The sequence below is a fragment of the Triticum aestivum genome, chromosome 6B (genome assembly GCF_018294505.1).
Source record: "Triticum aestivum cultivar Chinese Spring chromosome 6B, IWGSC CS RefSeq v2.1, whole genome shotgun sequence".
NCBI lineage: Eukaryota > Viridiplantae > Streptophyta > Magnoliopsida > Poales > Poaceae > Triticum > Triticum aestivum.
This window is the reverse complement of record NC_057810.1, coordinates 170,828,338-170,840,626: the sequence shown is the minus strand read 5'-3', so window position 1 is coordinate 170,840,626 and position 12,289 is coordinate 170,828,338.

Here is a 12,289-nt window from a genome sequence, read left to right as displayed (position 1 = left end):
TTAGAACCACGACAGTTGGCGCCCACCGTGGGGCAGGTGTTTTAGCAATTTTTGTGTGGAGAAGTTGCGATTCTTCCGAGTACTTACATCATGGTGACTGCTGGAGTTTTGGTCGAGGGTCAAGAGATCCGTCTCGGCACTCTCACCTTCATCGCCGACGATTCTGCGTGGCTCCAGGAGGCTCCACTCGACGTTGATGCGCTCCCCGTCCGCGGTGCGACGCATTTTCGTGCATGTGTCCGCGGCGTTCTGCTGCGGCAACCGTCGACCCAGTATCGGTCGGCTCCTCCATCGTCCACCCTCCCGGTCTCCCGCCAGCGCAAGCGCTCGGGCCGGTCGAGGCTTCAGCGATGGGTGAGGCACGCGGTGGCTCGCCAATCAGCCACCACCCAAGTCGCGGCAATCGAGCCCGACGAATATCTCTACGGCTTGTTCGACCTGTCGACTGGCTCCGTAGAGACTGCATCCGAGTGCGGTAGCAGTGATCCAGCGGCAGAAATCTTGATGGTCGACGGGCCCCGCGGTCCCCCTGGCTTCGCCCATGACGGTGGAGCAGGTGACGGAGACGACCCCGCACGAGGCTACGAGGAGTACCAGCCCGAGCCACTCGACTCTCTGCAAAGAGAGGAACTTCGCCGCAAGAACGTGGATGCCCTGCATACTCCCATCGCAGGAGAAACCCCCGAGGCTCGTGCCTTGGAGGAGGCGCGTCTGGCCAATTTGGCCGAGCGCACTCGGCTGGAGAACCTTCAGCGAGCACTCGACGAGCGCGCGCGGCAACGAGTTCCCGACACCAATCGACGTCAACTCTTCCCGCCGACTCAAGTATATCGAACCCCAATCCAGAATTTAGCAGTTGCGACCCGTATAGCAGAGTCCATCCAGCCTTCGCAGTCGGAAGCTGGCAGAGGTTTGCTGCAGATCAGGGATCTGCTTCGGGCAGCAGGAGATCAGAATTCAGCCGTGTCTCAGTCGCGCAACAGAATTCACAGTCGATCCGTCACTGTGAATACGGTTCAGTCGGCTCACAGCCCCAGATCGCCTCCGCGGCGTGAAGGGTGCGAGAATCGGCGAGATCAATATGGCGACAGACTCGACCGAGATGATAGGCGTCGAGTGCCCAATTCCCCTCCGAGGGGAGGGTCTTACGCTCCTCGGCAGCCAGATGATAGGCGTCAGTACAGTACAGGGCGTAGGGTTCCAGTCGACTCCAGAGAACCAGGCTTCGACGCGCGATCCATTATCGTGCAAGGGTTGGTCGACCGGAACAGAGCCCATCGAGGTGGACTCGACAGAGATGTACCCACAAGCAGTCGAGTGCATGTTTCTGGTCCTGAATGTTTCAGAAGAGCTATCAGAGCCGCAGTTATCCCTCCCAATTTCAGGTTGGCAACAGGAGTCAGCAAGTTCACTGGTGAGTCTAAGCCTGAAACTTGGCTTGAAGACTACCGAGTGGCAGTTCAGATTGGCGGTGGGAACGACGAGGTGGCCATGAAGCATTTGCCCCTCATGCTGGAAGGTTCTGCCAGGGCATGGTTGACTCAATTACCTCCCAACAGCATTTACACTTGGGAAGATCTGTCCCGAGTGTTCGTCAGAACGTTTGAAGGAACTTGCAAGCGACCAACTGGATTAACAGAGTTGCAAGTCTGCGTGCAGAAGGCTAATGAGACTCTCAGAGAGTATATTCAGAGGTGGATCACTTTGCACCACACTGTGGAAAATGTGTCTGATCATCAGGCAGTCTGCGCCTTCAAAGACGGCGTCAAGAACAGAGAACTGAGTTTGAAGTTTGGTCGAACCGGTGACATGACCTTGAGTCGGATGATGGAGATTGCTACTAAATACGCCAATGGTGAAGAAGAAGACCGACTCCGAAGCGGCAAGCACAAGCCGAGTCAGTCGGAAAAAGGAAACACCAGTCGGAAATAGAAGCGGAAAGCTGAACCGGCAGCTCCTGGAGAGGCTCTGGCCGTGACTCAGGGAAAGTTTAAGGGGAAACCAAAAGGATCCTGGAACCCCAAGAAGGTAAAGGATAAAGAAGGGAACGACGTAATGGATATGCCATGTCACATCCACACGAAGAAAGACGAAGAAGGGAATATCATCTACCCGAAGCACACCACTCGCCAATGTCGACTCCTGATCCAGCAGTTTCAGGGAAAACAGTCTAAGGACAAGGAGAAGGAGTCGGACAAAGCTGAAGACAAGGAGGACAGTGAGGAAGGATATCCGCATATCAACTCCACTCTGATGATCTTTGCAGATGTGGAAAGCAAGAGTCGACTGAAAGTCATTAACCGAGAGGTGAACATGGTTGCCCCAGCGAAAGCAAATTATCTGAAATGGTCTCAAACACCCATCACATTCGACCAATCTGATCACCCGACTCATATTGCCACCCCTGGGAGGCAAGCTTTGGTGGTCGATCCAGTTGTCGAAGGCACGCGACTGACAAAGGTGCTGATGGATGGTGGAAGTGGGCTGAATCTGTTATATGCAGACACACTGAAAGGAATGGGCATTCCGATGTCCCGACTAAGCACTAGTAACATGAGCTTTCGTGGAGTTATACCAGGGAAGAAAGCCGAGTCACTCGGCCAAATAGCTTTGGACGTGGTGTTTGGTGACTCGAAACACTTTCGCAAAGAAAAGTTGACGTTTGAGGTCGTGGATTTTCAGAGTGCATATCATGCCATTTTGGGGAGACCAGTTTATGCACGGTTCATGGCTCGACCATGTTACGTGTACCTCAAATTGAAGATGCCCAGCCCCAAAGGAGTGATCACTGTCACCGGTGATAGGAAAAAGGCAGAAGAGTGCTTTCAGAAGGGCTCCAAGATTGCCGATTCCCAAGTGACAGCGGTCGAGTTCGAGGAATACAAGCAAAACACAGATCCGAGTGATTTGCTGCGATCAAAGAAACCCGCCACAGAGTCTGCATTCCAGTCGTCTGGGGAGACGAAGCCTGTTCATATTCACCCGACCGACCCCGATGCAGCTCCGACCCGCATCTCCACAACACTCGACCCAAAATAGGAAGAAGCGCTCATCCAGTTCCTCCGTGAGAACTGGGACATTTTTGCATGGAAGCCCGCTGACATGCCAGGTGTTCCCAGGGGACTGGCTGAGCATCGCTTAAGAGTCGACTCATCTGCAAAACCAGTCAAAGAGCATCTTCGGCGGTCCGCCGTCCAGAAGAGAAAAGCCATTGGTGAAGAAGTGGCTCGACTGTTGGCGGCAGGATTTATCCGAGAGATATACCACTCCGAGTGGCTCGCTAATGTCGTCATGGTTCCTAAGAAGGACAAGTCACTCCGAATGTGCATTGATTTCAAGCACATCAACCGGGCCTGCCCGAAAGATCATTTTCCTCTCCCTCGCATAGATCAAATTGTTGACTCGACCGCGGGATGCGAGAGGTTATCTTTTTTAGATGCTTACTCCGGGTACCACCAGATCCGTCTGTACGGGCCTGACGAGGTAAAAACAGCTTTCATCACTCCATTCGGGTGCTTCTGCTATATCACCATGCCATTCGGCCTCAAGAATGCCGGAGACACATTTATGCGAATGATTCAGAAGTGTCTACTCACTCAAATCAGTCGGAATGTTGAAGCATATATGGATGATATCGTTGTCAAGTCACGAAAAGGTTCCGACCTGCTCGCTGATCTCGCCGAAACATTTGCCAACCTCAGAAGGTATGATATCAAGCTCAATCCATCAAAGTGCACATTTGGAGTTCCTGGTGGCAAGTTACTCGGTTTTCTCGTTTCCGAACGGGGAATCGACGCTAATCCAGAGAAGATTGGCACTATTCTCCGAATGAAACGCCCTGTGCGAGTGCACGATGTCCAGAAGCTTACTGGATGCTTGGCCGCATTAAGTCGATTCATCTCACGACTCGGTGAAAAGGCATTGCCTCTTTACCGACTGATGAAGAAGACAGACAAGTTCGAGTGGACTCCAGAAGCTGATGCAGCGTTTGCCGAGCTCAAAACTCTGCTCTCCACCCAGCCGGTGCTTGCTGCTCCAATCAGCAAAGAGCCTCTGTTGCTCTATATTGCAGCCACAGGACAAGTCGTCAGTACTGTGCTTACGGTCGAGCGGGAAGAAGAAGGAAAAGCTCTCAAAGTTCAGCGCCCAGTGTATTATTTGTCTGAAGTCTTGACTCCATCCAAGCAGAGATATCCTCATTATCAGAAGCTTGTGTATGGAATATACATGACCACAAAAAAGGTTGCTCATTATTTTTCTGATCATTCCATCACAGTCGTCAGCGACGCTCCACTATCAGAGATTTTGCACAACAGAGATGCAACTAGTCGAGTGGCCAAATGGGCGATTGAACTTCTTCCCCTTGATATCAAGTTTGAGGCAAAGAAAGCCATTAAGTCCCAGGCAATAGCAGATTTCCTCGCCGAGTGGATTGAACAACAGCAGCCGACTGAAGTTCACTCGGAGCATTGGACCATGTTCTTTGATGGCTCTAAGATGTTGAATGGTTCCGGTGCTGGGGTTGTCCTGGTTTCCCCCAGAGGAGATAAGCTCAGATATGTGCTCCAGATTCACTTTGATTCCTCCAACAATGAGGCAGAATATGAGGCCCTCTTATATGGGTTGCGCATGGCCATTTCACTCGGCGTCCGTCGCCTGATGGTCTATGGCGACTCGGATTTAGTGGTCAACCAGGTGATGAAAGAGTGGGACGTGAGAAGCCCAACCATGACTGGATACTGCAGTGCAGTGAGGAAGCTGGAAAAGAAGTTCGAGGGGTTGGAGCTCCATCACATACCCCGACTGAAAAATCAAGCAGCTGATGATCTAGCAAAGATAGGTTCCAAGAGGGAAGCCATTCCGAGTGGTGTGTTCTTGGAGCATATACACACTCCGTTAGTCAAAGAAGATCCTTTCACCGAAGAGACTCCACAGCCCAAGAGTGCCACAGATCCGACTGTGGTCGAAGTCCCAGCAGTGGTTGACTTAATCATGGAGGTCTTGGTGGTCATTCCCGACTGGACAGTTCCATATGTCGCGTATATCCTGAGAAAAGAGCTTCCGGAGGATGAGGAAGAGGCTCGGCAGATCGTCCGTCGATCTAAGGCCTTTACCGTAATCAAAGGACAATTATACAGAGAAAGCGCGACTGGAGTTGGGCAGAAGTGCATAACACCAGAAGAAGGTCGACTCATCCTCAATGATATCCACTCGGGGACCTGTGGTCATCATGCGTCCTCTCGGACCATTGTGGCCAAAGCATACCGAGCTGGATTTTACTGGCCCAAGGCGAATGAGATGGCAAAAGAGATAGTGGATAAGTGCGAGGGATGTCAGTTCTACTCGAATATGTCGCACAAGCCTGCGTCAGCTTTGAAGACCATCCCACTCGTCTGGCCTTTTGCAGTATGGGGGCTGGACATGGTCGGTCCTTTGAGAATAGGACGAAGTGGCTTCACGCATGTACTGGTGGCAGTCGACAAGTTCACCAAGTGGATCGAGGCTAAACCAATCAAGAACCTTGACGCCAGTACTGCCGTTAGCTTCATCAAGGAACTAATATTCAGATATGGAGTCCCGCACAGCATCATTACGGATAATGGGTCGAACTTTGACTCGGAGGAATTCAGAGATTTCTGCAATTCCCAAGGCACACGGGTCGACTACGCTTCAGTCGCCCATCCGCAGTCGAATGGACAAGCAGAGCGAGCTAATGGACTGATTCTTAAGGGATTGAAGCCCCGACTGATGCGTGATCTCAAACACGCAGCTGGAGCTTGGGTCGACGAACTTCCCTCAGTGCTTTGGGGGCTGCGGACCACACCTAATCGGTCGACCGGAAGAACTCCATTCTTCTTGGTCTACGGAGTCGAAGCAGTCTTACCGAGTGATCTTCTCCACAATGCTCCTCGAGTTGAAATCTACAACGAAGCAGAGGCTGAACAAGCGCGGCAGGACGCAGTCGACCTTTTAGAGGAAGAAAGGGAGATGGCTCTGATCCGCTCGACCATCTACGAACAAGATTTGCGTCGTTTTCATGCCAGAAATGTGAGAGGTCGAGCCTTCCAGGAAGGAGATTTAGTTCTCCGAGTGGATCAGCACAAACCACACAAGCTTGCTCCTTCTTGGGAAGGTCCCTTCATCGTCACCAAGGTTCTCCACAATGGGGCGTACCGTCTTTACAACGTCGAGCATAATATCGACGAGCCCCGAGCTTGGAACGCGGAGCTACTCCGCCCATTTTATACTTAAGTTTTATCACTCGGATGAGTTGCAATAAAGTACTTCAGTAGTCCATGGACCTCAAAATAATAGTGTCATAGTCCTTCCATAATTTCTGTCACTTTTTATTTTTGTCCACATAAAATTCCCCCTCAGTGGGTGACTTAGCTGCGAATCCGTTTCGCCTAAGTTTGTAAAAATCCTACCGAGTGGTGAGCCAGACTCCCACTCGGAGGCTTAGCCGCGAATCCGTTTCGCCTAAGTTTATCAAAATCCTACCGAGTGGTAAGCCAGCCTTCCACTCGGAGGCTTAGCTGCAGTCCAAGGACTCGCCTAAGTTTATCAAAATCCTACCGAGTGGAGAGCAACCCTCTCACTCGGGGGCTTAGCTGCAGTCCAAGCACTCGCCTAAGTTATGAAAATCCTACCGAGTGAAGAGCAAACCTCTCACTCGGAGGCTTAGCTGCAGCCCCGTGCTCGCCTAAGTTATGAAAATCCTACCGAGTGAAGAGCAAACCTCTCACTCGGAGGCTTAGCTGCAGCCCCGTGCTCGCCTAAGTTTATCAAAATCCTACCGAGTGGAGAGCAACCCTCTCACTCGGGGGCTTAGCTGCAGTCCAAGCACTCGCCTAAGTTATCAAAATCCTACCGAGTGGAGAGCAACCCTCTCACTCGGAGGCTTAGCCGCAGCCCAGTGCTAGCCTAAGTTATCGAAATCCTGCCGAGTGAAGAGTAAAACCTCTCACTTGGGGGCTTAGCCGCAGCCCAGTGCTCGCCTAAGTGGACTAAAGAATAAGTCGATTGCAGTAAAGACGCCTTGCTTTGAACCTACAAAAGACATTTCGAGCCAAAGACAATCGTATTCAAGCACCAAATTCAAGTTTGAATCGATATCTAAAGGAACCGAAAGTGCTCAGGCGTCAAGCCCGTTAAGGTTTGTCGGTTACAATTTCACTCGGCATACCGAGGCAAATTTAAAGTGTCGAGCCAGAAGAAGTTTTTTACCCCTCCTGTGGAGGGCTGGAAGGTGCAACAAATTCAACAAGGTCAATTCCGTCGGTGATCCGAGTGGCAGCTGCAAGGAAAGTTTCCATAAAGGACCTGAAGTCGTGCTTCTTGGTATTGGCCACCCGAAGGGCCGCCAGCTTCTCTTCTCGCGCATCTTTGCAGTGGACTCGGGCCAGACACAGAGCGACATCTGCACCACACCGACCCGAGGACTTCTTCCACTCCTGCACTCGACCAGGGATCGTGTTCAAGCGGGCCATCAGCGACTCAAGGTCATTCTGAAGTGTCTCCTCAGGCCAGAGCGTCGAGTCGATGCGCGATGTGGCGGCCTTCAGCCTTGCGAGATAGTCCACGACAGCTGCAACACGGGACTCCAGTCGGAAAACTTCCATGGCAACTTCGTCGTTCACCAGAGAATTGACGGGGTCGAGGTTTGGCTCCAGCCGGCTAGTTTCTTCTTCAAAGTTTTGGCAAAATTCTGCAAAGGTGATCACTAAGTCAAGAGGATGGTCGAATGGAAAAACCACAATTGGAAATGTTTGCCAAGCATAGAGGTTTACCTTCGAGCATAAGAAACAGCTTCTTGGCAAGACCACTCAGGAAGGCCTCCAGATCAGTTTTCTTCCCAGTCAATTTGCTGACTTGGTCGGTCAGGGCAGCTTTATCAGTTTTCAGTCGACTGATCTCCTTGTTGGCGATCCCAAGAGCAGCTTTCAGGTTGGTATTGTCTTATTCAAGCTTGGTGATCGAAGCTAACTTCTCATCAGCAAGCTTGATCCTCTCAGCTAGTTCGAGGTCTTTCTTCTGCTGGGCCTCCCTTACCTTACCTGCAAGTTACAGCAAGATCAGATTTTGAAACAAGCAAGGGGAAAAGCAGTCGTCAGGGTCTCACCAAACATACCTTCAGTCTCTTCCTTTGCCTTTGTCAATTTCTCCTGAACCAGCTTCAAGCTCAGTTCAAGTTGAGTGTGCTTGTTTTCCAGCTCAGAGTAGCGAGCCACAAGATCACAAGAGTTCTGCGAAGAACCAATCGACTAAACGTCAAATATAGTTCACTTCCGAGTGAAAAAGGAAAAAACACACGTTTCTAAGACTACAGCCGAATACAAGCATTCGACCGTAGTCTCGGGGACTACACCCAGTGGGTGCACTCAGCGTGCCCCCACTAATCCTGTTGAAGACAAAGTCGACCAGTCGACCCAAAAAAAAACGAGATGTATTCTTTAAGACTGTGATCAACTGCAAGCAGTCGACCACAGTCTCGGGGACTACACCCAGTGGGTGCACTCAGCGTGCCCCCACCGGTTCGTGAAATCCAGTCGACATAGTCGACTGACAGCAAGATTGACATCAATAAAGCCTAAGGCCGACTGCCAGCAGTCGACCTTAGCCTTGGGGACTACACCCAGCGGGTGCACTCAGCGTGCCCCCGCTAACACGGAGTTTAATCGACAACACCCAGTGGGTGACTGCTATAAATTCCGGAAAGGAAAAGTTTTTGGCAGCATATCCAACAGAACAAACTGTGGTCGACTGACCTGCACATTGCTTTGAAGGGCAGAACTGACGTCATAAGCTGCCTGGCTCACATCCCGGATGGTCTTCAATTGCTCCATCATGATTCCCGCCTGGCGTATTGCCTCCTTCGCCGCGCCGGCTTGGTCTTCCGGGACATGGTGCGTCGTGAAGAGGGAGGGCTGCTGAGCACTCGTCAATGGATCTGCGAAGGACACCGTGTGTCGAGTGGTGTTCTCTTCCTCCGCAATCAGAATCTCAGGCGCCGTCACATCCTGGGGCACCTTACTGGCGGACGCTTTCCTGCTCCTCCTGCGTGCCAGTGGTTCTTCATCCTCATCGTCATCAGGGAGATTGATAACAGTATTGGGTGGAGCTACGAAGAAGAATCAGGATCAGAGATCGCGAATCAGTCGACTAAAAATGACGTTGAGTGCACAGTACCTGGGTTCGAAGTTGCTGCATCCTCCATCTCGTGGTCGTCAGCCCGGGCAGAGGTTTCAGAAGTAGCAGCACTGCAACTCCAAAATATCAGTCGACTAAAACTTCAGTGTCGACCAGAGGCAAAGTTCACACAAAATAAGAAGACTTAAGCAGCACAATTACCCTGATATGATGGGGATGGACACCTTCATCTTCGGCAGGAGCTTGGTCGGCTTTGACGGAGCCCCCCTAGGCTGCTTCGGCGCCTTTTCAGTCGGCGCTGGAGAGGTGGTCCGAGGGCGCTTGGTCGACTGTGCAGCAGCCGCAACCCCCTTGCCACGTTCAGTCGAAGGGTCGTGGACGAGCTTCGACCGCCTTTCCGAGCGCGGTGGCACGACCTCCTCCTCTTCCTCCTCGTCTTCGGCGTCATCTTCATCACCGTCGTCTTCATCACCGTCGTCATCATCATCGTCATCATCGTCCTCTGCAACGTCCGAGTCCCATTCCTCCTCTCCCTGGCTCTCGCCCCCACTCGCCTCACCCTCCTCAGACGGAGCTTGTGCCCCATTGGGCATCGAGTACAGCTCGGTGAGAGCCTAGCAGATATCAAGACAAGGATCAGTCGACCAGTCGGCAGGATAAACAGAAATGAATGTGACAAGAACACAGTAGAGAGCAGAGCAAGTGTACCTTGTTTGGTTCACTGTTGTGGTCGAGTGGAGGAATCCTTCTGGCTCCGCGTGGGTTATCCTTATTTCCGGTAACGGCTACCATCCATCTCTCCAGAGTGACATTGTCGACTGCTTCTGGATGGACTCGAGTCTCGTCTTCAGTCCCGCAGTACAACCACATGCAGTGGCTCCGGAACTGAAGGGGCTGGATGCGACGCCTGAGGAAGACCTCCAGGAGGTCCATGCCCGTCACTCCCTCCCGGACCAACTGCACCACGCGCTCCATCAACATCTTCACGTCAGCTTTCTCCTCCGGAATCAACTTCAGAGGGGAGGGCTTGTTCACTCGACCCATGGTAAACGGAGGGAGTCCACTCGACTGCCCTGGCGTCGACTGGACCTGGCAGTAGAACCAAGTCGACTGCCAGCCTCTTACGGACTCGGGAAAGGTCATGGGCGGGAAGGTGCTCTTGTTCCTCACCTGGATGCCCAAACCCCCACACATTTGGACGACTCGGGTCTTTTCGTCGCCTGGGCTCGCCTTCTTCACGGTCTGAGAGCGACACGTGAATATATGCTTGAACAAACCCCAGTGCGGTCTACAACCCAAGAAACCCTCACACATGGACACAAACGCGGCGAGATAGGCAATGGAGTTTGGGGTAAAGTGGTGGAGCTGCGCTCCAAAGAAATTCAAGAAGCCACGGAAGAAAACACTCGGTGGCAAGGAAAATCCACGATCAACATGGATGGCCAAGAGCACACACTCACCCTCTTCTGGCTGGGGCTGCCACTCCTTCCCCGGAAGTCTCGCAGCTCCATGAGGGATCAAGCCCTCGTTGGCCATGTCGAGGAGGTCATTCTCAGTGATGGTCGACTGGATCCAGTCTCCTTGGACCCAGCCCTTCGGCAGGCGGGATCTGGACGAGGACCCGCCGCGGCTGGTGGATCTCCCCTTTGCCTTCTCCGACGCCGACGCCTTCTTCGCATGTTCCAGCGCCGCCGTCTTCTCCTTGGCCATGGTTGCCAGCGAGATGCGCGTGGGGAAGCTGTGCGGGGGCGAGAGCGAGCGCACTGGACGGGGACGAAGGGAGCAGAGAAAGAGAGAATGACTGAGGCGCAGTACAGAAATCCTCGCCGGGCGCATTTATAAGGTCCCTTCCGAATGGATGACAGGTGGGCCCGGTCGATCTAATCATATCAGGAACAGTTGCGCAGGCGGCATACGTGGCGAAGAAAGCGGCCCGGAGATCGAGGCGTCTACGCCCCGTCCCATCCGAACGCCGCGGTCCGCTCCGCTTCGCGCGCATCCCCAAGTTTCGCATCCCGTTAAATCCGCGAACGGCAGATCGATCTGTCAGACGTGGGGTTTCCCGCTATCCGTCGCTCGGAGACCGCCGAAGCCCGAAAAATCACTCGACGGAAGAAGAGAATGGATCGAGTCGACCGAAGACAAGTTTCTCACTATCGACGAAGAAATTCTTTGGCCCAGAACAACGCACGACCAGTGTGCAAAGGTTAATCGGAAACGACATCAACTCCTTCCTCACTCGAAGCCTCAATCCATTCGGGGGCTAATGATGGGGTCATGTACCTAAGGTAGGGTCATGGACCTGATCTAAGTACCTTACCCAAGGACACCCTTAGAAGAGGTCACCTTCCAGTCGACCAACGAGGGACTCACTCGACTGACTGAAGGACTCGACCACGAAGACTCACTCGACCACCAGGAGGTCAAGAGGCACTCTGCACTGCAACGGCCTGTAATTAAGTAGACTTTATGATAGTAAAGACACTTTATGTGGGGCGTTATCAGTAACGCCCCAGACTTAACTCACCTTAAACCCTCTCCTACGTGGGCTGGCTGGGGTCCTGGCGCACTCTATATAAGCCACCCCCCTCCACAGGCAGAGGGGTTGGGCACCTTGTAACTCATATACTCATAATCCACTCGACCGCCTCCGGGCTCCGAGACGTAGGGCTATTACTTCCTCCGAGAAGGGCCTGAACTCGTACATCCTTTGTGTTTACAACCTCTCCATAGCTTGGACCTTGCCTCTCCATACCTACCCCCCACTCTACTGTCAGGCTTAGAACCACGACAGCCACAGCCATGGAGCACCGCCGCCGCCGGCCTCCACTACGAACCGTCGGGATGGATCCCGACCTCCGCCACTTCCCCACCGTTCCCCGCCTCCAGGAACTCTGCCGCCGTCATCCTGCTACCGATCGGATCGGGGATCGGGAGCGCCGCCGCGGCCAGCCTCTACTACAAACCACCGGGATGGATCCCGACCTCCGCCACTTCCCCGCCGTTTCCCGCCTCCCGGATCTCTGCCGCCGTTTTCCTGGAGCACCGCCGCACCGGCCCAGAAATCATTTTTTATTCCCTCACCAAGGACCGCGGGTTGAATCCCTAAAACCACAGGGTTTTATTTATAAATTTCCGA